The 26,581-nt window shown below is 38.8% G+C and overlaps 1 pseudogene; it reads left to right on the top strand.

The window, feature by feature from the left end:
- The first annotated feature begins 1,975 nt into the window (after window positions 1–1,975).
- Window positions 1,976–14,165, top strand: LOC136404200 (ribosome biogenesis protein NSA2 homolog; annotated as a pseudogene).
- The last annotated feature ends 12,416 nt before the right edge of the window (window positions 14,166–26,581 follow it).

Genomic DNA, 26,581 nt, shown 5'->3' with positions numbered 1-26,581 from the left:
ATGAAGATACTGTTTCTATGATTCAAACATAAAAAATTTATTCCTGGAATGGGAAGAAGAGAACACTGACAAGCTCTGGTTTGCTTTTTTTTTTTTCTGATCACAGCATTTGATCCACAGTATCACTAATTTTAGATTTAATCTAGTTTATAAAGCAACTACAAGTAATTAGATTTTCACATGAATAAGACAAACGTTCTAAATCCAATTTAATAAACAGTTGAATAGCCTTTTTCCAGAAAGTATCAGGTAGTGGAGTTTCTCAAAGGTATGAAGGCTCTTCTAGATTGTTTCCTGTCCATATAACTCAGGAACCAAAGGCAGAGGGATATTATAGCAAGATTAGGTTGGGAGAATGGTGAGGAGAATGGGAATTGCCCAAAGTGAAGAGAGAATCTTAAATGAAGAATTTCTTTGATTGTGGAAGACTGTGTCCAGAACATCAATCCTTTGTGTGGTCTGCCCCAAAAGCTAATCTCTTCTAACTAAGGTTCAGACCCACTTAAAGTTTCAGTTCCTAACTTCTGGAATTCCCCTTTTTGATTTTTTTGAAAATAAAAATTATACATATTTAAGGTGTTTAGCATGACAATTATATATATAAATTGGATGAACTGCTACTAACTAGAATGAATTGCCACTGTCAAAGTGAAGACATATTGCTAGGGTAAAACTGACAAAGGAGGAAGGAACAAGTTTCTTTTTTCTTCTCCAATATTCTGTTTCTCTCCAGGGCCTCCTTATTGGTAGAGCATTATAGAGAGCCAACTGGAAAAACCAAAAATGATAGGCAAACCAGAGCTATATACACACTGAAATTATTACTAAACTCAAGTTAATTAACATACACATCTCACATAGTTATTTGTATATGCATGTGCAGTGAGAGCACCTGGAATCTACTCTTTGGCAAATCTTAGTATTCAATGGATGAGAAACTAAAGCCTGGTTCACAGTTTTTCATGACACAAAATAAGCCAAGTGAGAGCATAGCAAGATGTGAACTAAGTTATGAATTATATGGAAGAAGAGAAGCTCATAATTGTGAAAGGCAGGATGGACAACAGCAATTTTCATCTAATGTGCTGCAAGAATTTTTAAAACATTCATTACCTGACTATTTTGTAAGGGGCACTGACCTTTTTTTCCTTAGCTAGTCAAATTTAAAAAATGACAACAGCCAACACAGCAATAGCCATTTGGTATGAATTCCCTATCTTGAACCATAAATGTATAGGTCATATAATAGTTGCATCTTATTGGATATATCACATAATAAGATTACATCTGATTTGTTAACTCTTGGTACCAGAAATACTTATATACATACAAGTATAGGAATCTGATAATTTTTACAAGTCACCTTGGAACAAAAAGGGTATGTAATTACTATTTTTTTTGTAAATCAGTCAAAATTATAGCTATTTTTTTGTCATATCAGCAGAAAGTATATTTTTGGTGTGCTATACAGATTTAGCAACTAGTTTATGTGTACTATGAAATTAAAAAGTTGAAAATTGCTGATTTTAGAAATAAAAAATTCTGTGTGAGCCTTCATATGCCAGTGATAAGACAGAGAGTTGAAGTTAGAGATACTACTTTGCTTCCACCACTTTCAAAATCTATTATTAGAATTTCTATCTGCTTTCGTGGTAAACTTGGCTCTTCTGCTAACTACTTGTGCCAATTAGTAAAGTATTTCAGCTTTAACCCACTCTACAATGATCTCTGATGCTGAGGCTGGAACTGCCTATCATTTTTGGTTTTTCCAGTTGGCTTTCTATAATGCTCTACCAATAAGGAGGCCCTGGAGAGAAACAGAATATTGGAGAAGAAAAAAGAAACTTGTTCCTTCCTCCTTTGTCAGTTTTACCCTAGCAATATGTCTTCACTTTGACAGTGGCAATTCATTCTAGTTAGTAGCAGTTCATCCAGTTTATAGTTATTCCAATATTTGCAAAGCCAGGCTCATTACATGCCCTTAGAGATAACAGAACAAGTCAACTACTCTGATGAACAGCTCCAGGTGTTTAAAGACATCAGCACAGACCTCATGGCATCCTGTACTTAGTGGTCTGAGTATTTTGGCTTTGCAGAATTCTTCTTTGAAGCTTCTAAGTTTCAATAATTCCCTTCTCTCTCTGCCCCAGGAGTGAATGCTGCCCCCTGCATTTGCTACCTCTGTAATAGCTTACTCTACTGATTCTTCAGTTCCTCTGTACCTAGTCAACAATCTTTATTACATATTCTCAATTTTAAAAATCATGTGGTTATTTCTCCCAACTAGACTGAGACTGACGCACCACATTTCTAATTTTGAAACATAATTTTTATTTCTAAAAGAATCTAAATGGACAAAAACCAAGTGTGCTTTTAGCTATATGCTCTATGACTACCTGTTTGTCATATTGGATAAAAGAAAATACCTGGAAGTCTTACTTGGCTCTTCACTCACAACTGTGTTTACAAAGCATATCGGTTTCATCAAAGACACTAAATGTAGCCCTGGCTGAATATCCTGGTTGGTTGGAGCATCATCTGGAAGCTCAGAGGTTGCCAGTTTGATCCCTAGTCAGGGTATATACAGGAACAGATCAATGTTCCTGTCACCCTCTCTCTCCCTTTCTCTCTTACTAAAATCAATAAAAATAAATAAAAACGAAAAAGACATTAAATGTCTCGGCTCATGAGAATAGATTCACTAATTTTAATGCAAGTCAGGAGAACAAACACTAGCTCCATGCAATGTTGGTACAGACACTGGGACACTCACTGGGGAAGGAAAGCATAGGGCCTGAGGCATAATAACTAAAGAATAAGAAAATAATAATGATTATTGCTGTTATTTATTGAGTACAGATTTTATATGTGATACATGTCAATCCCTTTATAAATCTATAATAATTCACACGATAACCCTATGTAGTGAATTTTTTAATGATCTTTTTTTTTATTAGTGAGAAAGCTAAGACTCAAAGAAGTGGCATAGTTTGTTCACCATCCATAGTAAGTAAGAGGTAGGACTGGATTTCAACACTGGTCTATGATGCTCCAAAGCCCGATTTCTAATCCTTATACTTAATTTACTGTTATGAAAGTGCTGGTCCAATGAGAGAATGGGGCCAAAGACAGATTATCCAGAGGAAAGTATTAAATGCAAATATTACAGACATCAACTTCTGCGTCTCTTTATTTGCTTTTTCTGTTTTGTTTTGCATTTGAATGTGTTATGTAACCTTTAACAAATTACCCTTTTGTCATGTTTTTAAATATTCTCAAATACAAATTTCCTATCAAAGATTATATCTAAGCCATAGTTACGCAGAAACAATATTGAAATTGGTACAGCACCTAAAATACATGCTGTTTGTAAATTTATTTGTTTTATTCTTAAATCCTAAAGACAAATAATTTACATCTGCATGTAAATTTGATGATGCTGTGTTAAATTTTGATTCACGTATTATAATATCCTTTGTAGCTAGTTAATACAAACAAAGATGAATTTATTGGAAAGCTAAAAAAACTAAAATAAATAATAATAATAATCCAGACAAAAATTATACTTTTTAGTCTTACCTAAGATTAATAGACAAAAAAACAATGCTTCTAATTAACACCAAACAAGGTATCATAAAACTTTGTCCAAATGAATAACATACTTAATAATAAAAAAATTAGTATGGCTGATAAAGTCATATTATTTAAATCTTGAGTCTGTTTATGATGTCATACTTTTTCACAGTAAACCAGCAAAAGTATTAATAAGAATGAACATGAACAAATTTCTCAATTTCCTGTCTAAAAATTCCCTGTCTGAAAATGCAGGCAGATTGGAGGCTCCTGTGTGCATACCCCTTGGGGAAGTTATCAGGTTTAACAGGGCGGTGTCTTGTGTAGTAGTATCAGAGTTCCGGAGGGAACCATCTTGCATAAGCATGAATTACCACTACTATAAAGAAGTAAATGTTCCTGAGTATGTGGTTAGACTACTAAGAAACTCAGTATAAAGAAGCAGTAAAGAAAAAGGAATGAAGAAGAGAAAGGGGGGAAAAAGACTGCTAACAAAAAAGAAAAAAAAATGTGCTGTTATTAGAATCGGTTAGAACCCAAAGTGAAAAGACAGACATTTTGTTGGTTACTAATCGGATGCTGCTCTTTCCCCTTTGATCTCTTCTGGTTCCTGTGCAAATGGGCTGGAACTCTGATGAGGGTCACCTTTCTCATGACATATCAAACATCCCACCCTGAGACACTGCCAAAAATACCTCTAGGAAGAATGGCCCTTCCCACAGTAAGTACCCAAGCTTTTCTTTTCCAGGTGGATGGTATAATAAAAATATTCTTCCAATTATTTCAGGGCCTTAAAAGAGAAGATACAGCTTCAGTTCAATTCTGAAAAGAAGTAAAGCTGTCAGGAAAGCTCTTTTTGAAAAGGTTGGCCATTCCTAGTAAAGCTTCTTTGAAGGAAACTTTTCTCTCCTTTTAAATATATATACATATAAAGGAAAAGATTTACCCCCTTGTAGCATAGTGGAAGAAATACAGTGGAAGTTTGTGAAGTCATTTGAAATCTTGAACTACTCAGACAAAAGAAACAGGTAAATACAGGAACACTGGACTCAATTTTGCAGTGGTATCAAAAGTCCTTCCTTGTACGAGTTCTTCAGAGACCATTCGAGGGACTAGATGCTAAGTACTAAAGTGCTTTCCTTCTTCATTTTTCTATCCAGAACAGACACCTCGGCTCTTCTTTATAGGCTTCTCATACAAGTCTATGCAAATCTACCTGCAGTGACTAAGAGGTTATTAATGACTAAGGACAAAGCTGAACCTGTGGAATGTGCGGCCAGGTAGATGGTTACTCCTGATCTGTTGGCCTTTCTTTAGTGTGTAAGCAAGTGCAGGTCAGTGTGTCAACATTCAGGAGGGAGAGACTCCTCTCCTGTGGCATATACACAGCTCACAAAAATTAGGGGACATTTCAACATGAATATAAGCTATAAAATATCCCCTCTCAGGAATGTAATCATAACTGGCCAGTCTGGAATTTCCTGGCCAGCACTAGTGAAATCATCAAGCTAATAGACCCTTTTGTCTCCCAAACGAAGATGACCAGTGACTGTACCTGAAATAATCATGTTTTTTGTTATTGTTTATGACTTTCTTGATTCACCCACATCTGCCTTTTCTTTCTTGTAGCTCTTAGAAATCCCTTTCCATTCTACTTGCTAGATGGGAAGCTTCCCGACTCACAAATAGTTGAATGAAACCAATGTGATCATTAAACGTATTTAGTTGAAATTGTTTTTTATTTTGTTGTTTTGTTTTGTTTTTTAATATGGGCAATTTCAATTTGCTTTCTGAATAAATCCAGAGCAGAATCTGACAACTTTTCATGTGGGAGAGAGGAAATACACATTGGACAGTTTAGTTTGATGTTGGTAAAATAATTTGTTGAGAAGCTTACAATATATCCACAAAACACAAGCATATAAATGCATTCAAATATTAAGCAAACAATGCATCCTTACTTAGAGAAGGAAAAAATGAATTAGTTTTTATTTTTGTTGCAGGATTATATTTCAATTCCTCTTTTTTTCCAGGACATAACATGTTCCCAGGAAGAGGCCATACTCACCTTTTTTGCCAATTGTCTATCTGCCTTCTGCAGGTGTTTCTGCATCAGTATGTATTGTAGACACATTTATTCTTGTTTTCTCTACCCGAGACCCAGTAGTTACGACAAATTCAAACACAGTTTAGCCCCATAAACCAGTTATTGTTGCACTATCTACCAATAGAACACTTAATCAAGGAAATTAATTACATTTGTAATTCTGTTGTTTCAGCTGAGAGAAGCTTATCTTGTTGGTTTCTTAGTCTCTGGGCTATATTTTATTCTAAGTAATTAATTTAAAAAAGACGTGCTACACACCCATTATATGAAAGGAATGTTATAGATGGTGGGGATGATATAGGAGTTCTAAGAGATATGCATTTGTTTATATATAATGATATTTTTCCTGGGATCACCTAATATCTCTATCTGGTTTTACAAATTTTTAGGCACTTTTGATTTTGATATCTCATATTTATTACTGAAACTTAACATGCTCACTTAAAAATGTATGTCCCTCTGTAGATTCACACTCTCATCTCACATAGTCCAGACTGTGGCTTCATCACTCTGATAGAACAGGGCACATAGTCTGCTTTCCCATGTCTCCTACCCTACCCATTCATTTCTAGCATGACTGAGACAGATAGAGACAGACAGACAGGAAGGGAGAGAGATGACAAGCATCAGCTTGTGGTTGTAGCACCTTAGTTGTTCATTGATTGCTTTCTCATATGTGCCTTGATGGGGGGGGGGGGGGCTTCAGCCAAGCCAGTGAACCCTTGCTCAAACCAGTGATTTTGGGCTTCAAGCCAGCGACCTCTGACCTCAAACTAGTGACCATGGGGTCATGTCTATGATCCCATGCTTAAACCAGCAACCCTGCACTCAAACTGGTGAGCCCGCACTCAAGCCAGTGACCTTGGGGTTTTGAACCTGGGTCCTCTGCATCCCAGGCCAATGCTTTATCCACTATGCCATCACATGCTCTAGCTTCCACCCATTCTTTCTCTCATTTACTTTGGGGTGTGTTGGGGTTAATATGAGGGAAGTAGGAAAAATATACGCTTACTTTGGTAGTTCTTTGCCATAATGATTGTTTCCTTATGTAAACAAATGTACTTCATTTGGGAGGGAGGTTGCTATCCCCATTTGTTGACCATCGCTGTTAGTTAACCCAGCTCATTTGCAAAAGGTATGCCATAAGCAAAAATAAAATAAATAAAATATAAACAAATAAAAAAGGTACACCATGCATTAGTAGTGGAGGTCTCACCAGTAACTGTTGAGAGAGCACCGAATCTAAATGAGCTTTCCTGGGTGTGCATGGTCTCATATCTTCCATATAACTTTAGCTGGCAGCATTGAACTGGTCCTCTAATGAGATCACAGCAAGGCCAGAACTCACAATCCCATATGCCTCAGTTTGTCTTTTACTATCTCAATCTCATCTCCTAGAAACTTATAACTGCAAGGATTTCCTGCCTTCCTTCTCTCCTCTGCCTGACCCCAAACAATCTCTTCATAGTTCTCTCTTCCACACTCACGCAGTATATAGACAGTAGTGAAACCTAACTACATAACAGAAATCCAGTAGGGGAACAAATTTCTTCCTTCAAAGATTTTCAAATTTTTTAGCAGTTCTCTTAATAATTCCTTCTTAGTTTCCTGGATAAACAGTAGAATAATTTTTATAAACAATGCACTTTATCCAAAGGCAATGTCTTTTCACACTTAGTGATGCTTGTCTTTCTTTTTGGTAGTGGTTTGCATACAGTTTGCCCTTACTGCCCAGGGGGTCTCACAAAAAAAGTACATTTTGTTTGTTCTCTTTATGTTAATTTAGTAACTCTTTCTCAACCATTCAGTAGCTTGTAAAGCTGGGTTTAGGGAGTGAGGCAGTGTTAAGAAAAAACTAGGGTGGTGCACACACAACGCAATATACAGATGTTATATTATAAAATGGCATATCTGAACCCTGTATAATTTTATTAACCAATGTTGTTACCAGTACAAGCCAGAGTTTGAGTTGCTTATCACCCCTGAGTCACAGAACCTGGGTCTGAGTAGTATAAAAATATCTTTTATTCAGATTGTCAGCAGCTAAGAAAGCGGGATGCTTAGGAATCCACCAAATCCTGCCTTGCACTTTCACAGTTCAGACTTCTTTCATAGGGTTCAGGGGATGTTAATGATGGTGCAAGTGGTAAAGTCTGAGCAGTTAGTTATGTAACAATGTGCAAGAAGTAAGGGTTTGCTTGGCAGGAATGTCTCCCCAGCAAGTTCTTCTGATGTTAACACAGGTACAATTAGCATGGGTCCATTTTATATCCTTGGTAAATCTTAAAGACAGCCAGGGTCAGGTGTCTCCAAGGAGCAGCCAGGATTCAACACCTTTGAGATCATCTGCCTCTGGGAATTATCGAGGAACAAGACTCCCAATTCCTTTAGGAGACAAAGTAAATATTTAAGATTGTTGAACTAAGTTTCTAATTAATTTATAGGCCTTAACCTTTCACAGGAAATTCTGTGGCTAGTTTTTTACAAACAACTATTGTGATTTAAACTTTTCTAATCTTTAGATCGCTCCCTGATGTAAGCTTTTGCTGACATTTCTGCAAAGATACACTTTCAGCTGTATTTCAAAAAAGAAGGCCAGAGAGACATTAAGAGAGAATAGCAAGTAGATCAGGGGTCTCAAACTCGCGGCCCGCCGAACAATTTTGTGCGGCCCGCAAACTAATCCACGAAGTTCAAAATATTTTGGATAAAATTAAGTAAGCCTAGGGGCCTACTTGTATTTTTCATTTCTCTAGCATCCTAGCTAGATATTAGCTTAGTTAACAGCAATTGTGATGCGAACTACAGTTTCTGGTCGTTTTGTGACACTGAGTAAACTGCATGTACGATTGTGCTTGTTGTACTGATTTTTTTTTTGTTTTCAACTGCAGTGAGAAAAGTGTTGCGTAACAGTTGCCTTTTGTAGACCTAGTGCGGCCGAATGGCTGTGATCTTGCTCTGCGGCCCACGTGCTGAGTTGAGTTTGAGACCCCTGAAGTAGATTAACTATTTCCTAACCCCAGTTAATTACAACTAAAAGCTACTATTACTGAAGCTAAATTTCTAACTTTTGAGTATCCTATCAATGTCACCCCAATAAATTCAATAATATTTCTTTTAAAAGAAAGAACTATGTTATGAATAAGACACTGTTAGTATCACATCATGCCCCAACTAAAGGGAAAGCCAGGACATTTAACCTACAAGGTTATAATGGAGTACAATAACATACCAAAGAAAGGATAATTATTTGTGAAGGAGTAAGTCAAACAAGCAGCATAGAGGAGAAGATATTCAAATAATGCATTAAATAATGAAAAAACTGAAAAAAATGCTCCACCATTTATCTCTCCAGAGAAGGCAGTGACTCCCAAAAATATCATGCCAATTTTTATATTTTCCCGCCAGCAAAGCAAATATTTTCACCAGAAAAATTTAAACAGACAAATGTGACTTTATTCAACACTATTACATAAAAGAGAGACTGAGGCCCTGGCGGGTTGGCTCAGCGGTAGAGCGTCGGCCTGGCGTGGGGGGGACCCGGGTTCGATTCCCGGCCAGGGCACATAGGAGAAGCGCCCATTTGCTTCTCCATCCCCGCCCCCCCTCCTTCCTCTCTGTCTCTCTCTTCTCCTCCCGCAGCCGAGGCTCCATTGGAGCAAAGATGGCCCAGGCGCTGGGGATGGCTCCTTGGCCTCTGCCCCAGGCGCTAGAGTGGCTCTGGTCGTGGCAGAGCGACCCCCCTGGAGGGGCAGAGCATGCCTCCTGGTGGGCAGAGCGTTGCCCCTGGTGGGCGTGCCGGGTGGATTCCAGTTGGGCGCATGCAGGAGTCTGTTTGTCTCTCCCCGTTTCCAGCTTCAGAAAAATACAAAAAAAAAAAAAAAAGAGAGAGACTGAATTCAACTTCACTGAAACAAAAGGTGGACGGGTTTCTTAGCACTGGGTGAGTGGTGGAGAGAATTGGAGGACAGCAGGGTTAATTAGGCTCCCACCTGCTCACAGAGATGGGGAGAGAGGGAGGGTTTTTCCTTCAAAGCTTACATTTCAATCAATGGTTCCCAGGTCCTTCAGAGAGACATTTTTTGGGATGTGCAACTGTTAAGAAGCATGAAAAAAACACTTATATATTCGTCTCAAAGGGGCAAAGAAAGAACTTAGAATTGCAAATTTTCTAAAGTCAGTGCTCTAAAAGGGGAATCAAAGACCTAGAGTCAGTAAGAAACCTAAATATAGTTAGTCATGCTATGGAGAATGTTAAGACCAAGTTAGTCACCACTGTTTGGGGAGAAAGATGATGAATGTTAGCCAATAGATTAAATTATAAAGGGGTGAGGGGAGCAGACTGTAATTATCAACTTTGCTGAAAACAAAGGAACGGCCTATAGAGGCTACATTTTTATGTGGAGGGCAAGGCCAAAGTAATCGTGTTTTACCTGGTTCATAGATTAGAAGCTTGCTATATTTATTCAAATAAATGGACAATGTCTCATGCTTTGGAGTGGTTAAGAATTCCAGTTACAACCCCTGGCTTGTGGCTCAATAAATAGAGCATCAACCTGGCATATGGACATCCAGGGTTCAATTCCCGGTCAGGTCACACGGCATAGACAACCGTCTGCTTCTCCTTGCTTTTCTCTCCCCCCTTCTCTACCTCTTCCCCTCCTGCAGTCAGTGGCTTGATTGATTTGAGAGTGGCTCTTGGTGCTGAGGATAGTTCTGTTGGAGAACATCAGCCTCAGGCACTAAAAATAGCTCCATACTCGATCAGCCTTAGATGGGGTTGCTGGGTGGATCCGGTTGGAGTGCATGTGAGAGTGTGCCTCACTATCACCCCTCCTCTCACCTGAAAAAGAAAATTCTTATTATAGAATCAGACTGACTTTAGTTACAATTTAAATTTACTATAAACTTAAAAAGTGTACTTAATGTCTCTACTATAAATAATTATATTATCTCAATATATTAAAAGAATTAAATTAAATGCCCTAAATAACAATTTCCATACAGTGCTTGATTGATACACGAGGAATGTGAAATAAAGGGTATGTACTTTATGACTTCCTAAATGTCAGCCCCTAATATGTCTATTGCCTAAAGTTAGTCTCATTTTCTCATCTCAAACCCAACAAATAATTACACTATATTCAGTCCTGCTCTTGAGAAAACAATATTGCAATCACTTTGATCACATCATGATAATAATAATTATTATTATATTGTAAGTTCACATATGATTTGTTAAATGGTAGATTATCACAGGTAGAAGTAACCTTAAATAGAATTACTTCAAGAAATAAGAAAGTTTTTACTTCTTCTTTGGAGTACTTTATCATTTTTTAGCCTTTAAAAAGATGTTATTTGAATAGTTATTCTAATCAAAGCTTTATATGTCCTTATTACCATACTACTCTGAATCTTTAAAGAAATTGTATATTACATAAGTACTAAAAGCTTTGAAAGTGAAAATCAGACCTGACCAGGTGGTGATGCAGTGGATAGAGCATTAGACTGGGATGCGGAGGTCTCAGGTTTGAAACCCTGAGGTCTCCAGCTTGAGCACAGGCTCTTCTGGTTTGAGCAAAGCTCACCAGCTTGAGCCCAAGGTCTCTGGCTTGAGTAAGGTGTCACTTTGTCTGCTGTAACTCCCTGGTCAAGGCACATAAGAGAAAGCAATCAATGAGCAACTGCAGTGCCACAAGGAAGAATTGATGCTTCTTCTCTCTCTCCCTTACTGTTTGTCCCTCTCTCTGTCTCTCTCTGTCACAAAAAAAAGTAAAAATCAGTAAAGAATAAAGTTTAAACACATTCTTTAAAAAAGAAAAACTTCCTCAGACCACCAACCTAAAATTTTTCTTCATAACAAAAGAGATTTGCTATTCTAGAACCTTTTTTACAAATAAAAAAGTATTTTCTGGATTTTGTCTTGCCCGAAATGCTAAATTTGGTGCATGACTCTTACTGGTTGCCTCACAAAGAAAAATGTCAAATAACCCCTCAGCCTGGAAAGTAGGGCCCTTGGTCAATTATTGAAGATCCACCTTCAACTAAGACATGAGTACAAATATGATCTGTATACAGTGACTCAAATTATGTTTTAATATAATTAATTCTCATAGAGCAAGAAAATAACTATCTTATAAATGCTTCCAATGTTCTCAATTTTTTGAGGTACTTCTATGATATTGCCAAAGAGAAAAATAGATATTTTCAATTGACTGAATGTTTATGTCCTCCTAAAATTTATACGTTGAAGTCATAACCCCTACAGTATTAGGTGGTAAGACATTTGGGAAATGGAGAGGTCATGAGGGTGAAACCTTCATAAATGGAATTAGGTCTCTTAAAAAAGAGACCCCAGAGACATAAAAGTGAAACTAAGAGACATTGATAAGAGTGTGGTGGTTACGGGGGGGGGGGAGGGGGGAATGAGAGAGGGAAAGGGGGAGGGGGAGGGGCACAAAGAAAACAAGATAGAAGGTGACAGAGGACAATCTGACTTTGGGTGATGGGTATGCAACATAATTGAATGACAAGATAACCTGGACTTGTTATCTTTGAATATATGTATCCTGATTTATTGATGTCACCCCATTAAAAAATAAAATTATTATAAAAAAAAAAAAAAGAGAGACCCCAGAGAGTTCCTTTTTGCCTCCTGCTTTGAGAAGATTGAGCAAACAGACAGCCATCTATAAACCAGAAGGGAGCCTTCACTATACACTGAATCTGCTGTTGCCTTGGTCTTGAACTTCCTAGCATTCATAACTAAAAAAATTAATTTCTGCTGTTTGTAATATACAGTCATGGTATTTTTGTTATAATATAGGCCAAAAGGACTAAGACAGTAATATTGTTACCATTTTTAAAGATGAAGAAAGTAATTCCCAAGATTAATAAGAGCTGGAAGAGGATTTGCATGCAGACCTCTGAAAGTTTCCAACAAATGTTAAGAAGTAAGACAAGGGCCTGGCTGGTTGGCCCAGCAGTAGAGTGTTGGCATGGCGTGTGAAAGTCCTGGGTTTGATTCCCGGCCAGGGCACACAGGAGAACACCCATTTGCTTCTCTACCCTTCCCCCTCTCCTTTTTCTCTGCCGCTCTCTGCCCCTCCCACAGCTAAGTCTCCATTGGAGCAAAGTTGGCCCAGGCTATGAGGATGGCTCCATGGCATCTGCCTCAGGCACTAGAATGGCTCCATTTGCAGCAGAGCAACACCTCAGATGGGCAGAGTATCACCCCCTAATGGGCATGTTGGGTGATCCCTGTCTGGCACATGTAGGAGTCTGTCTCTCTGCCTCCCACTTTTCACTTCAGAAAAATACAAAAAAATAAAAAAGAAGGAAGACAAAACAGAAAACAGGTCAGTAAATCTACCACTGAAGGAAGGAGTGCTTTCAGAAAAGGGGTCAGCATATGTCATGTATATGGGTAACATGTTTCAAATCAGAGGAGAGAATCTGTGAAGGAAGAACTGCCTGCCCTTTATATAAAAAGAAAGCCAATTTGCTGATGTTCAAGGAAGATACAGACCCTTGTGTAATGGTCCTGTCAACTGAGACTTAAATTAATGATTTTAACAGATGCTTTTGTCTTCTGTGATTAAAAAAAAAAAAAAAAAGTCCTTCATTTTTTTCCTTTTGAGCTATTCAGCAACATATCAATTAGCTGTCTCGCAAGTTGTGTAGAGTGGGCTCATGGGCCTGAGACCTGAAATTTGAGAGCTAGGGGATTTCATCCAGCACCTCAGAGGCCATAACCATACCGCAAAACAAATATATTAAGTTACATTATGAGCACTATGCATACCTTTTGGATTACCCTAAGAAAAAGGAGAAAGGAAGGTCAAGAGGCTCATGAACATTCAAAGAAGACAAAAAAGGATGATTGGTCTGAAGACTAAGCTCAGCCATAAACAGCACCATGCTGAGAAAATACAAATGAAAATGACTATCAAGATGCATGAAAATAGAAACATCAAACAAAATAATGAAGGAAAGACTCCATGAGGAGCAGTACCCGCATATCTACTGGACAAGGAGGGACGGTCCTGAGCCAAAGTACTTTCCCATATGACTAAACAAAAACAAAAACAAAAAGTTGGAAAATAGGAAGTCCTTCTGCCCAAAGTTCGTGCCCAGGAGAAACAGGTGTTAAAAGTTATTTGAACAGGAAGGAGAAAGGAGAAAGCATGAAAGAGGATGGTTACAAAAGTCTGCCTTGTTGGAGATAGCTTTACTTGAGAACCACTTAAATATGAAAGATTCATTGGGCCAATGAGCTTACATTTCAAGAAGACAGATGTAACACATCTGAACTGAAAGCTCCCTTTGCCTGCAAATTCTCCCTCATCCCCAAAGGTACTGTCATCCAGGTGAACATGAGTTGCGTTTTGTGACACAAGGAAGCAAGGTTATTTGAGGAATATATGCCCACGGTAGCAACAATCCTGAAAACTATAAATGTATAAATGCAGTCTTATTGGTTTGACAGCAGTTTCACATAAGGAGCCACTGATAATTATTGGAGAGTATGCATCAATCAGGAAAACTTCACTGTGATGTTCTGAATACTGTCACACAGCGTGCGCATCTGTAGTCATCAAGGGAACTATTTATTCTATTGTAAAGGAAATTTAAATGACCCACTTAAACATTTATATTAATTAAAAATAAAAATAAGTTGGAATATGGACAAGAAGTAAATATTCCAACTTACTATTATTAATTAATTAAAAACAATGGCCCACTATAAGTTAAAGCAATAACAATAAAACACTCCCAAATGTTCCAGATTTTTAAAAAAAAAGTAGTCATAATAATGAATTTGATTAAATATGTAACCTGGAGATATTAAAACTCATTATTTTTTTCTATCTGATGTAATTAAATACTAAAACAAAATGCCTGCTATTGGTAAGCACTTTAGGAATCAAGAAAGGTTTGAACCTAAGGAAGGTACAAAAACCTTGCTACATACAAATTACTGAAGTAGAAAATCTAGAAGTATAAAAACCTTTAAATGATTTCCTTTACAATTCAAAAAAAAAAAAAAAAAAGGCACAGGTAACCATCCAGTCTACAAGAAACTCCAACAAGGAGATTATGTTCATGAAACTTGTCATGAACAAGAACCCTTTGCAAAGCTGTGAGACTTGCAAAGACAAAATTACAATAATGTAGCCTGCTGGCAATTCAGCTTAGTCAGAATCACTGAAAATATATACAGGATATTAAAATTTTGATCTCCTGTTCTTGTGTCAGAAATGACAATGACAAGAAAAAGAGAATGCATTGCCATTACAAAAACCATAAGACCAAGTAAAGTGGTTGATTAGGTCATCAAAATGAAGACAGTGTGAGCTTATCTTCTTCTAATGTTTTCTTTATGCTCTAGCTAAAATTAGTTGAAAATGTGATTCTCCTATATTTAAGAGTTTTTCCAGGTTAAATTAGAGAAAATTCTTCTCTTTCTAGGCAAAAACTCTCTTTGCAAGAAACTATCTTCATGAAATATCAATTACAATCAGATTAGTGGGTAAATCTACATTTCATAGTAGTTTATTCTTCTACAAATTGTCATCTAACCTGGTGACAATTATTACTTTATTTATTCATTCATATTTGAGGCAAGTGAGAGATCAGGACTTGAGACTCAATTACAAAGATATGTATACTAGTACTCTCATTTCTAACATGGAACAATGTATAGACTTAAACAAAATAAAACAAAAAGATCTAAACACTAGTCCTTAGTTCTCTATACCCACATTAATACAGTACTTAATGCTACACTAAAGTGTCCTTGATAAAATCTTCTTGCTTCAGGTTGAAATATGATGTTTTACATTTATACTTTACAACGTTGCTGATATTTATGAATTCATAATTAATCTATCATTTGTAACCTTTGACTCATAACATGGCTTGAGTGAAAAATAGCAAAATTATGGAACGTATATCAAATTTAACCCAGGAATTCTACTTGTAAGAATTTATCTTACAGATGTTCTTATGTGCTTTCAAAAATGGTATTTGTACAAGATTACTCATTGACTTATTCTTTTTAAAGCTAAATATTGGAAACTATCTAAAAACAAATAAAGATGGGTTAAATCAATTATGATACAATCACAAAGTTAAAAATTATAATCATAGAAAATAACTAGGCTGCTTATTTATGTGTTAATATGAAAAGACTTCTAAGACATACTGTTATTAAAATAAGACACCAAACATTATATAGAATATTATATAAAATATGAAGATATGTATACATATCTCTGAAATAAATGCATAGATTTTATTTTAGTATGTTCAAGGGAACTGGGTGGATGAGGAAACCATAAGAAGAATAAGTTTTAATGTATGCCCTTATGTAATTTAAATTTTTTCCCTTATGTGAATGCATTACTAGGCAAGATAAAATTAACTCAGAAGTCCTGAATTGCTCAAACTGCACATTTCAAAGAAAGGTCTGTCTTCAGGCCTGGACTTTTGTAACTCCTGGAGATAGCCTTGTAACCCTCGGTATATTCTGCTGAGAAGAATGAATTTGTATGACTGATTCATTAAGCCACACTGTATTTATGATAAATACATGTTTTTGTATGCCTGAGGCATCAAGTCATGCTCTAGCAGTTAGACCAGGTAAGATTATTTTAACAGTGTGATTTATGATGAATGCCTGGTTTTCTTTCGAAGGGACTGGAGTCTGAGTAGCTAAGGTCAGTCATATGGTAAACAGTGGACACTAAGGCTTGGATGAGCTTCTGTGCTTGGCAACACTTGTTGTCACAGGTTGTCATATATTGTTGCTGGAAGGATTAAACATGTCTTCATGTGACTGGGAAGGAACACCATAGAAACTTGTACATGGATTCTTCTAGTCTTTGCCCCATCTGACATTTCCCTTTGCTCATTTTAATCTGTATCCTTTCACTTTAATATACTAAAATCATAAGTATAATAGTTTTTCTGGGTCCTATGAGCTCTTGTAGCAAATCAATTTGTCTAAAGATGGTCTTCGGGAGCCCTCATAGAAGTGCATATTCACAAAATCAAAGTAAAACATTTTAAAGTTTAAATAGCATTTATCAGAGTAAAATCTATGAGTAAATAACGAGTTTATTGAACTCTTACTATCACCATGTTCTGTGCTGGACATTGTGAGAAATCCTGCAATAAAGCCCTCATCAAGTTTACTGGCTACACAAAGGGATAAAACTAAGACAGTAAAATTATTCATTTAAAACACAATGAGTTATGATGATTTCATCTGTAAAGTGGATCAGAGGCTCTGAACTACTGGTGTTTAGAGATTATTCTTGAGAAAGAAAATACAAGTACTTTTTTATGGAAATAGTTTTTTCTGAACATCTACTATGCTCTGCTACTGGAGCAACTTGTTTTACTCATATTTTCTCTAAAGCATTCAAGGTAAACATTCACAGCCCTATTTTACAGATGAGGAAACGAAGGCTCAGAGAGCCTAAGTCAAAATTTATGCATTTAAAATGTGGACAAATCTCCTATTTTATACACTGCACATAAAAATTAGGGGATCAGGGGACAGGCAGATACTCCAGTATTTTCAGCCTTTTGTATAGTGCATTTTCATTAATGAAACAAAAGTTGGTTTTGCATCTCATTTGCATAATTGAACAACTTTCTTGGACTTGCCATTTGCTTTTCTGATGTTCTTATTTAATAATAAAAAATACTTTTTTTTATTGCTTCATATTCACTTTGAAATATCCCCTAATTTTTGTAAGCAGTAGATTCGCTAGTGTGATATACATACAATGTAGCTGTGTAATAATGTATGAGCACATTGTCTAAGATTTCAAGGTTTACAAATGAAGAATTCTCAGGTTTAGAGACACTAAATAACACTCAGCTAGGAAAAGCCAGATCCAAAATATGAACCCCTGTCTACAGGATCCTGAAATTGCCTTTCCTCCCGCTGTGTTCCTCCCCTATGAAGCTAAATAGTTTCTATAAATCAGAGTTTATAAGACAGACTGTGCTTATATGATTGTAGAGAAATAACAAAATATTTTTAAAGTTTCACAAAAATAAAATGTTACCAAAAATATACCTGATCTTAAGTGTTTTCAAATATGACTTATTTATCTTCAAATACAGACTAATTGTAAAGGGAGAAACTGTTAGAGTAGTAGGCTAAGTGATTTGAAAAACTTGCATATAAAACTGTCTAATATTGCACAAAAATTACATACAGATGTCTGTGTGCCACAAACAAAAGAAAGTGAAATAATTGTAGCATTTTCTAGTTTCAAATAAAAATAAAGGAGGGATTCCAGATATGCACTTCTCAGATTTTGAACCCTTATTCCTGAAATAACTATTTGTACCTTGAATGTATTGCTTTATAAGTCACAATTAATCGCAGAAACAAAAGTGGTCAGACTGAATTAAAAGACAGGCATATATGGCAACATTATAAGTATTGATGTATTAATTTCCAAACAATTTCTTCAAACCTCTGAGATAGAGGCTAAATGCAACTCCATTTGATGACCCTATCATTGCTTTGTTATTGAAGAATCCAATAGAAATTTAGACTACTAACTAAATTACACACATTAAAAGCTTATTGGAATCTACAAATTATAGCCTTTGAAAACTCAAAAAATCAGAAACACAAAGAGAGCTATATTTAACTGATTTAAAAGGAAAAAAACGACACAGCTGGAAATATATTGTAAGACACAGTGATAATATAGAAGTGCCTATAGTTTTCACTAATGTCTATTTGAACACTCTTAAGAATGTTTCAACTTAAAGACAAGCACATTTTCCTTAGAACATCACTGTATTAAAAGTAAGGTGGCATTTATTTATTTATTTATTTCTGTAGTTTTTTTCCAAAGTGAGAAGCAGGGAGAGGCAGACAGATAGACTCTCACATGCACCCGACAGGAATGCACATGGCATGCCCACCAGGACTCAATGCTCAGCCCATCTGAGGCGTATCTTCACTTCAACAGGAGCCATTCTAGCACCTGAGGCTGAGGCCATGGAGCCATCCTCAGCGCCAGATGCAACTTTGCTCCAATGGAGCCTTGGCTGTGGGAGGGGAAGAGAGAGACAGAAAGAAAGTAGAAGGGGAAGGGTGGAGAAGCAGATGGGTGCTTCTCCTCTGTGCCCTGGCCAGGAATCAAACCCGAACTTATACACATCATGTCAATGCTCTACCACTAAGTCAACCAGCCAGGGCTGGTGGCTTTTATTTTTAATTGGGAATAATGAGGAACTGCTTGTATCTTGCCATGCTTTATAAGCAATAAGCAGTTTTCTTCCGAAAGGTGAGTCAGATGCAAAGATTCAAGAGAAGATTTGTGAAACTCGTGCTATTTATTATAAAAATTGTTACTGAAGAAGAGAGTGAGATAACTCTGAGCCATCAAAATTTCCTAAAGGACAGTAGATGAATCCAGGGTTCCAAATTTAGTAGGATCAAAGCTGTGGGACTGCAATGGTATCTCATATTTCATGCTGAGACATTACACACACTGGAGTGGACACTCTGCCTTGGAAGCTGAGTTAATGCTTATGGATGGCCTGCCTTGAGTCTTTAAAAAAAGAAAAAATTTGCATAAGTAAGGCAAGAAACATTCCTTAATCTTTCATTTAATTTCATTCAAGTTTTACAACAAAAGAAAATCTGAATAGTTTGGAGTAGTGGAAACAACTCAGTGGATTCAGTGAAGTGTGCTCAGCATGAAGAAACATGATGATGTAGGATTTAAACTTTTTATAAAAAGGCCTGACCTGTGTTGGCGCAGTGGATAAAGTGTCAACCTGGAAACGCTGAGGTTGCCGGTTCAAAACCCTGGGCTTGCCTGGTCAAGGCACATATGGGAGTTGATGTTTTCTGCTCCTCCCCCCTTCTCTCTCTCTCTCTCTCCCCTCTCTATAATGAATAAATAAAATTAAAAAAAAATATTTTTTATAAAAAGACTTCAAAATTGGTTTTAAAAAATTATTGATACTTGCAATAATTTTTGTGGTTTTGTAATTTTCTTACAAAAGAAGATATAACACTTTCAAATAGAATAAAAAGAAAACAATTTCTGACTTATTTATAATTGTTTTTAAATAATTTTTTTTTTTAATTAAGTGTATACCAGGTGCCAGCAATACATTCTTTTCTGGAGAATTAAAAATAAATGTGACATGATTCTTTAAAAGTGTATGAGAAAGGATTTTGTATCTAAAGGTTTAGAATGGGGTAGTCATAAAATTGTCTAGCATATTTAGTATGTGATGTTGGATTTAAATATCAACTAAGTTGAGATTAAACTGAGGAACTTAGAAAGGAAACAGAGTGATGCTGCACTCGGAATTGAGAACCAACTGTTGTTTCTTCATAGACAATTTCAGGTTGGGTTCTCCTAATTTCCCAAAGTGAAGCATCTGTATAGATAGGGAAGTATGGACCTTTTAGGACAAACCTCTGTTTTACTAGTTCCATGTTTTGTTTCATATTTTTGGTAATGTCTTTCTCACTTAAGTTACCTTACATAAAACAATGTTATAGTAGTTCCCCTATCTACAGTTTTGCTTTCTGTGGTTTCAGTTACCTGTGGTCAACAGTAGTCTAAAAATATAAAAAGAAAAATTAAAGACATAAACAAATCATAAGTTTTAAATTGCTGCCAATTTGAGTGGTGTGATGAAATGTCAACACTGCCCTCTTTAGTCCCAACCAGGATGTGAATCATTCCCTTGTCCAGTGTCTTCACTTGTGTATTTTTCCTACCTTTCAGACACAGTGCCTATGTTCAAGTAACTAACTCTTTTTTCATTTTACTTAATAATTTTCCCAAGCCTGACCTGTGGTAGCACAGTGGATAAAAACATCCACCTGGAACACTGAGGTCACCAGTTGGAAACACTGGCTGTTAGTCAAATAAGTTTGTAAATATGATGTATGTTTTCTTGCTTATAGTTTGCATTGGGTGTGGGGGACTGGCTGTAAGCAGGCAAAGTCATTATAACTTAAGGCTTAGTTTTAAGACTAAGCCTTTCCCACCCTTTTAATACTAAGATCTTTTCAACATCCTTCTAATACTAGATCTTCTCAAAATTAAGCTTTTCCTCATACCCTTGACTGTTGCATGATGTGGGTGGTGCACTCTTATGAGGAATCTCATTTATGCCTCAGATAAGTGGCTTTGTATCAGAGACTTTCTTATTTGTATATTGGCTTAAAGGCTTTAATTTCTACACTATAAGATGAGGCAGACTGGGGGGCTCTCTTGCTCAGATCCTGCCATCAGCATTGCAGAGGAGAGGCAGCCAAGATGATGGAGTGCTGAAGGAGAAGCTGGTTTATGCAGAATTTGTGCAAAGAGAAGAAAATGGGGAACAGAAGTGAATAAGGTTAGTGAGCTAGAAACCTTTGATTCTAGGAATACTTGGATGAGTAGTGGCTTTGGGAGCCCTGAATGGAAAGGGAAGTGTTTTCCCACGTTGTATATTTTCTTGCCTGCTGGGTGTGAGCTTGGATTAAAGGTACAGTAATGGCTCACCCGTTCTTGGCTCTGTTGTTTTATTACAGTCTGTTTGAATCAAATGTGAACCTTCACAGGCTAGGTGGCTGTGATGGTGGCCGTGGCTACTGGCTTTACCCTGGACTTGCCTGGTCAAGGCACAAGTGGCAGTTGATGCTTCCTGCTTGTTGGGCAGATAAAATATATTATGCTCACTTTGTTAAAGATGGCACTGCCCATGTGGAAGCCCATCGCCCAGGTGATATTAATTGCCCTTCTTGCTTGGGATGGGTGTGATTATATTAATGTGTGTTGGGGTACAGGCTGTAAGCAGGCAGGATCCTTAAAGCCTAAGGCCTAGTTTTAAGACTAAACCTTTACCATCCTTTTTGACGTAGGCTGGTACACTCTCATGAGGAATCCCATTACGCCTCAGATAAGTGACTTTGTATCAGAGACTTCCTTGTTTATATCCTGGATTAAAGGTTTTGATTTCTACAATTTAAACCTGGGCTTGCTCTCTCTCAGTTCCTGAGATTAGCAATGGAGAGCAGAGAGCAGAAAAAGGCCGCATGGAGAAGAGGAGAGGCAGCCAAGATGGTGGAGTGCTGAAGGAGAAGCCAGTTAGTGCAGAATTTGTGCAGAGAGAAGGAGATTGAAAACAGAGGTGAATAAGGCTGATGAGGTTAGAAACCTTTGATTCTAGGATACTCGGTAAGTCACAGGCTCTGGAGTCCTGAATGGAAACAAAGTGTTTTCCTACTGTGTGTATTTCTTGCCAGCCTGTGCAAGATAGGATTAAAGCTAATGGCCCAGCAGTTCTTGGCTCCACTGTTTCATTACCGTCTGTCCAAATCTAATGTGAACCTGCATGGGCCAGGCGGCTGTGATGGTGGCCTTGGCTACTGACCATACATTTGGCATAGTCTGTGGCAGGATTCGATACAGATGAGTATGGAGCCACCAACACCTTTGAGTGGTGGAGTAGAGGACTGGCTGCTGTTATGGTTCCCCATAGCTGTCCTTTTGGGAACCGTAGGCTGGCTGACTTTTGCAGCCATGAATGAGGAAACCGAGAGCTCTGTGGAAGAGGCTGCCCGGAACCTGCAAACCAAGCAGTGGAAGGAGCTGGAGGAAATGTGGGAGAAACAGATGCTGACCCTGGAGCTGAGGAAGCGCTGGAGGAGGAGGCCAACCAGGTTTGTGAGATTCACCTGGAAATGGAGCAGCCGCTGAAAAAGGAATCACAAGTTTATGAGTTGAGCTTGCCCTGGATGTTGTGGAGAGCCAGCAGAGCGGCAGGAGGCCGGGGCTGAGGCAGGGGCTGGAGCTGCAAGGCCTGCAGAGCAGAAGGAGGCAGTGGCCTGAAGCTCAAGCCCAGCAATGCGAGCTGATGTTTTCAGTTCCTCTTTGGAGGATGAGGAGAATCAGGCTGGAGTTGCAATCTGCAGACTCCAGAAGGTGAGAGCCCAGCAGCAAAGAGTATCTACTATGCCCCTGGTAGATCTGCAATTTTGGGACATAGGGGTGGTTGCCATCATGCTCTCTGGAGCAGAGATGGGAATGTTGACTGCCTTTGCCATGTGCTCCTCCTTGGGACAGTGTAAGACCTGCCAGAATAGAAGGGATGAGGGGGGTGGCTGAGGACCCATGTACTTGGACTGATCCCTGGACTACAACCGGAGTGGGTACTGGCTCCTTTGTTGGATGGACTTATGGATTTTGGACAATGTGAAATACCCTGATGGGGGTGGGGGGAGGCTTTGCTAGAAGCCATGCCCTGCCCTGGGAAGTTTTTGTCAAAGTGCTCAGAAACTGGTGAAATGTACCTTTGTAATTGTTGAAATTGTATAATTTTTCATGTTGTTGTAATTTGTGTAATGTGCCTAATTTCCTTGTGCAGGAATACATGTGCTTTAGATTGTGAAGTGAGCAAAAGGGGTAGAATGTTGGTCAAATAAGTTTGTAAATATGATATATATGTTTGCTCGCTTATAGTTTGCACTGGGTATGGGGAACAGGCTGTAAACTGGCTGGGTTGTTATAGCCTAAGGCTTAGTTTTAAGACTAAGCTTTTCCCCACACCCTTGACTGATTGCATGATGTGGGGTGGTCCACTCTCATAAGGAATCCCATTATGCCTCAGATAAGTGACTTTGTATCAGAGACTTCCTTGTTTGTATATTAGATTAAAGGTTTTGATTTCTACAATATAAAATGGGGCAGACCGGGAGCTTGCTTTCTCTCGGTTCCTGAGATTAGCATTAGAGGAGAGAGCAGATAAAGGTCATGTGGAGGAGAGGAGAAGCAGCCAAGATGGCAGAATGGTGAAGGAGAAGTCAGTTTGTGCAGAATTTGTGCATAGAGGAGATAGGGAACAGAGGTGAATAAGGCTAGTGATCTAGAAACCTTTGATTCAAATAAGTCAGTAGCTTTTTGAGCACTGAATGAGTGGGTTTTGGAGCCCAGTGTGTGTTTTTACTTGTCTTCCAGGTGCAAGCTAGGATTAAAGATGATGGCTCACCAGTTTTTGGCTCCATTGTTTCATTACTGTCTGTCCAAATCCAATATGAACCTGCATGGGCCAGGTGGCTGTGATGGTGGCGGTGCCTACTGGTGTTACAGGGCCGTCAACCTTGAGAGGTAGGGTAGAGGACTGGTTGTTGTTCTGGCTCCCCATGGCTGTCCTTTTAGGGGCTTTGGGCTGGGTGTTTTTTACTCAAGAGGAAACCAGGAGTTCTGTATGAGAAGCCACTCAATGTTGAAAGCTTCAGTATGAATTGCAAATTGGATGGCAGAAAAAGCTGGAATTGGAGCGAGCACTGCATAAGGAATTATGCGTTTGTGAGTTGTAATTTGCCCTGGAAGCTGAACATTTGCACGGGCAGTTGTTGGAGAAACAACTGCAGATTTAAGAGCTCGAGTCTCAGATTCTGGCCAAAAGCTAGCAGCCACAGGAGCCTAAACGGTCGCCAGAGGAGCAGCAGCATCCGTGCTGGTGGATTGGCATTGAGTCAGCAGGAGCAGGCACTTGCAGCTCCTCTTCTGAGGATGAGAAGGCTCAGGCTGAAGCTGCCATATGCACACTGAGAGCCCGACCAGTGGTTGCCAAGAAGGTAAAAACCCAGCAGTGAAGAGTCCCTCAGGGGCAGCCACAGCCTCCTGCCCAGATAATGGAACACTCTGTGGTCCAGCCCTATACTCATGCAGAGCTGATGGTATTGGGGGCACAATTTAGGCAGAAATCTACTGAATCCCTGGTAGCCTGGTTACTACGATTATGGGACATAAAGGAGGATGGCATCATGTTCTCTGGAACAGAGATGGAGAAATTGGCCGCCATTACCACACACTCCTCCTTGAGGCAGCATCTTCAGAACTGCCGTGGCAACCCAGGAGACCATACCCTATTAGAATGGGTGATGGCTGCCATTCGTATGATCAAGCAGAATGCTGAAGAATTGCTAGGTGCAGTGAGTCGGTGGCAATGCTACAGTGAGTTAGTAAAGGTCCTTCGGAAACTAGATATGAAGAATTCTGTTTTCAATCCTGGGTACTTTGGGGCAGATGAGGAAGTGTTTATGGCAAAAATGAGGGACTTTATACTTGGTAGCACCCTGTCAGCTCTTTTTGGATCACTTGTGGCTATCTTGGGCCCCTATGTGGGGCAGCCCATCAATGCAGTTACACTGATGTAGCAGATTTGGGAGAGCTGGAGGCTGCTCGGGATCATAAAGCAGTGAGGGCTGCTGCCTATGTTGCCCCCCTAACTAACAAGGGAAACAGGCCTATAAATGTTACCCGAACACAGATGTGGATAGATTTGATTGTGGCTGGAGCAGATAAGGGGAAATTGGATGACCAGTCTAATAAAATTATTTTGGTGTTTTGGCAGCAGCTTAAACCAGAACAGAAGTTTCAGCCACTGAGATGAAAATCCCCAGCAGCTACCAATAAAACGTTTGGTGCATGGGCAGCTCAGTTACAAGATTATATGATAGAGACAGCCGAGAGAGAGGAGAACTCCCAAGATCCATTGTACCAGTTTGAATAGGAAAAGGACCAAGGGACCCGTCTAAAAGGGATGGGCGGGGACCAGAGGCCACATGTGGAACTGGCTATCCACTGGTCCCCTTTCAGTGTACAATGGGTGTTGGCCTTAGTGGATACAGGTACAGAATATTCCCTCCTCTATGAGAACCCAGAGCAGTTTGCTGGGACACCAGTGGCCATTGATGGTTATGGCAGCCAAATTGTTTAAGTAAAGCCAATAACTATTCCATTGGGGATAGAAAGACTGCTTCCTAAGCCATATAAGTTGTATGTGTCTCTTATTCCTGAATATATTTTGGGAGAAGATGTATTGTAAGGACTGTGGTTGGAAACTACAGCTGGAGAGTTCTGGCTGCAGATCAGGGTTGTGAAGGCACTGTTGCAGGGACATGCAGCACATTCCCCTTTGCAATTACCCATCCCTCAGCATTTGACTAACACCAAGCAGTACCACCTGCCAGGGGTTATGAATAAGTCACAGGGACAATCATTGAACTAGAAAAGGTGGGGATCATCCGGCCAGCACACAGTCCTCAGTATGGCCTGTGTGCACACCAGAGGAAACCTGGAGAATGACAGTAGATTACAGAGAACTTAATAAAGTTGTTCTCCCTTTGCATGCCGCTGTTCCCTCAACAGCTAACATGATGGATGGGCTAAGCCATGAGTTGGGGACATACCACTTTGTGGCAGACTTGGCCAATGCTTTTTTCTCTATAGATATAGATGCAGAGAGTCAAGACCAATTTGCTTTCAGTTGGGAAGGGAGACAATGGACCTTTACACTGTTACCCCAGGGCTATTTGCATAGCCCCACCTTATGTCATGGGCTGGTGGCTGCTGACCTGGCTAAATGGAAACAGCCAGAGGCAGTTCTCTTGTACCATTATATTGATGATATTATGCTAACTAGTGATTCTCTTCCAGAATTGGAGCAAGCAGTCCCTACCCTGCTATCCCATTTGAAAGCATGTGGCTGGGCAGTCAATGAGAACAAATTACAAGTACCTGGGTTATCTGTTAAATTCTTGGGAGTTGTCTGGTCAGGTAAGAAAAAAGTTATCCCTGACACAGATATAGATAAGATCCAAGCATACCCGGTGCCCACTAGAGTAAAGCAGTTACAGGAATTCTTAGGTTTGTTGGGGTATTGGCAAGCATTTATACCCCATTTGGCTCAGTTACTATGCCCCTTGTACAACCTTATTTGGAAGGGGGTTCATTGGGTTTGAGCAGGCAGAAGGTTCATTTGCAGCAGCTAAGAGAGCTGTCAAGGTGGCACAGGCCTTGAATGTGTTTGATCCTGCCAGGCCCTGTGAGCTGGATGTTCATG

This window comes from Saccopteryx leptura, chromosome 4 (assembly GCF_036850995.1).
Source record: "Saccopteryx leptura isolate mSacLep1 chromosome 4, mSacLep1_pri_phased_curated, whole genome shotgun sequence".
NCBI lineage: Eukaryota > Metazoa > Chordata > Mammalia > Chiroptera > Emballonuridae > Saccopteryx > Saccopteryx leptura.
The sequence above is the reverse complement of the archived record's forward strand: the minus strand, read 5'-3'. Positions and strand labels throughout refer to the sequence as shown.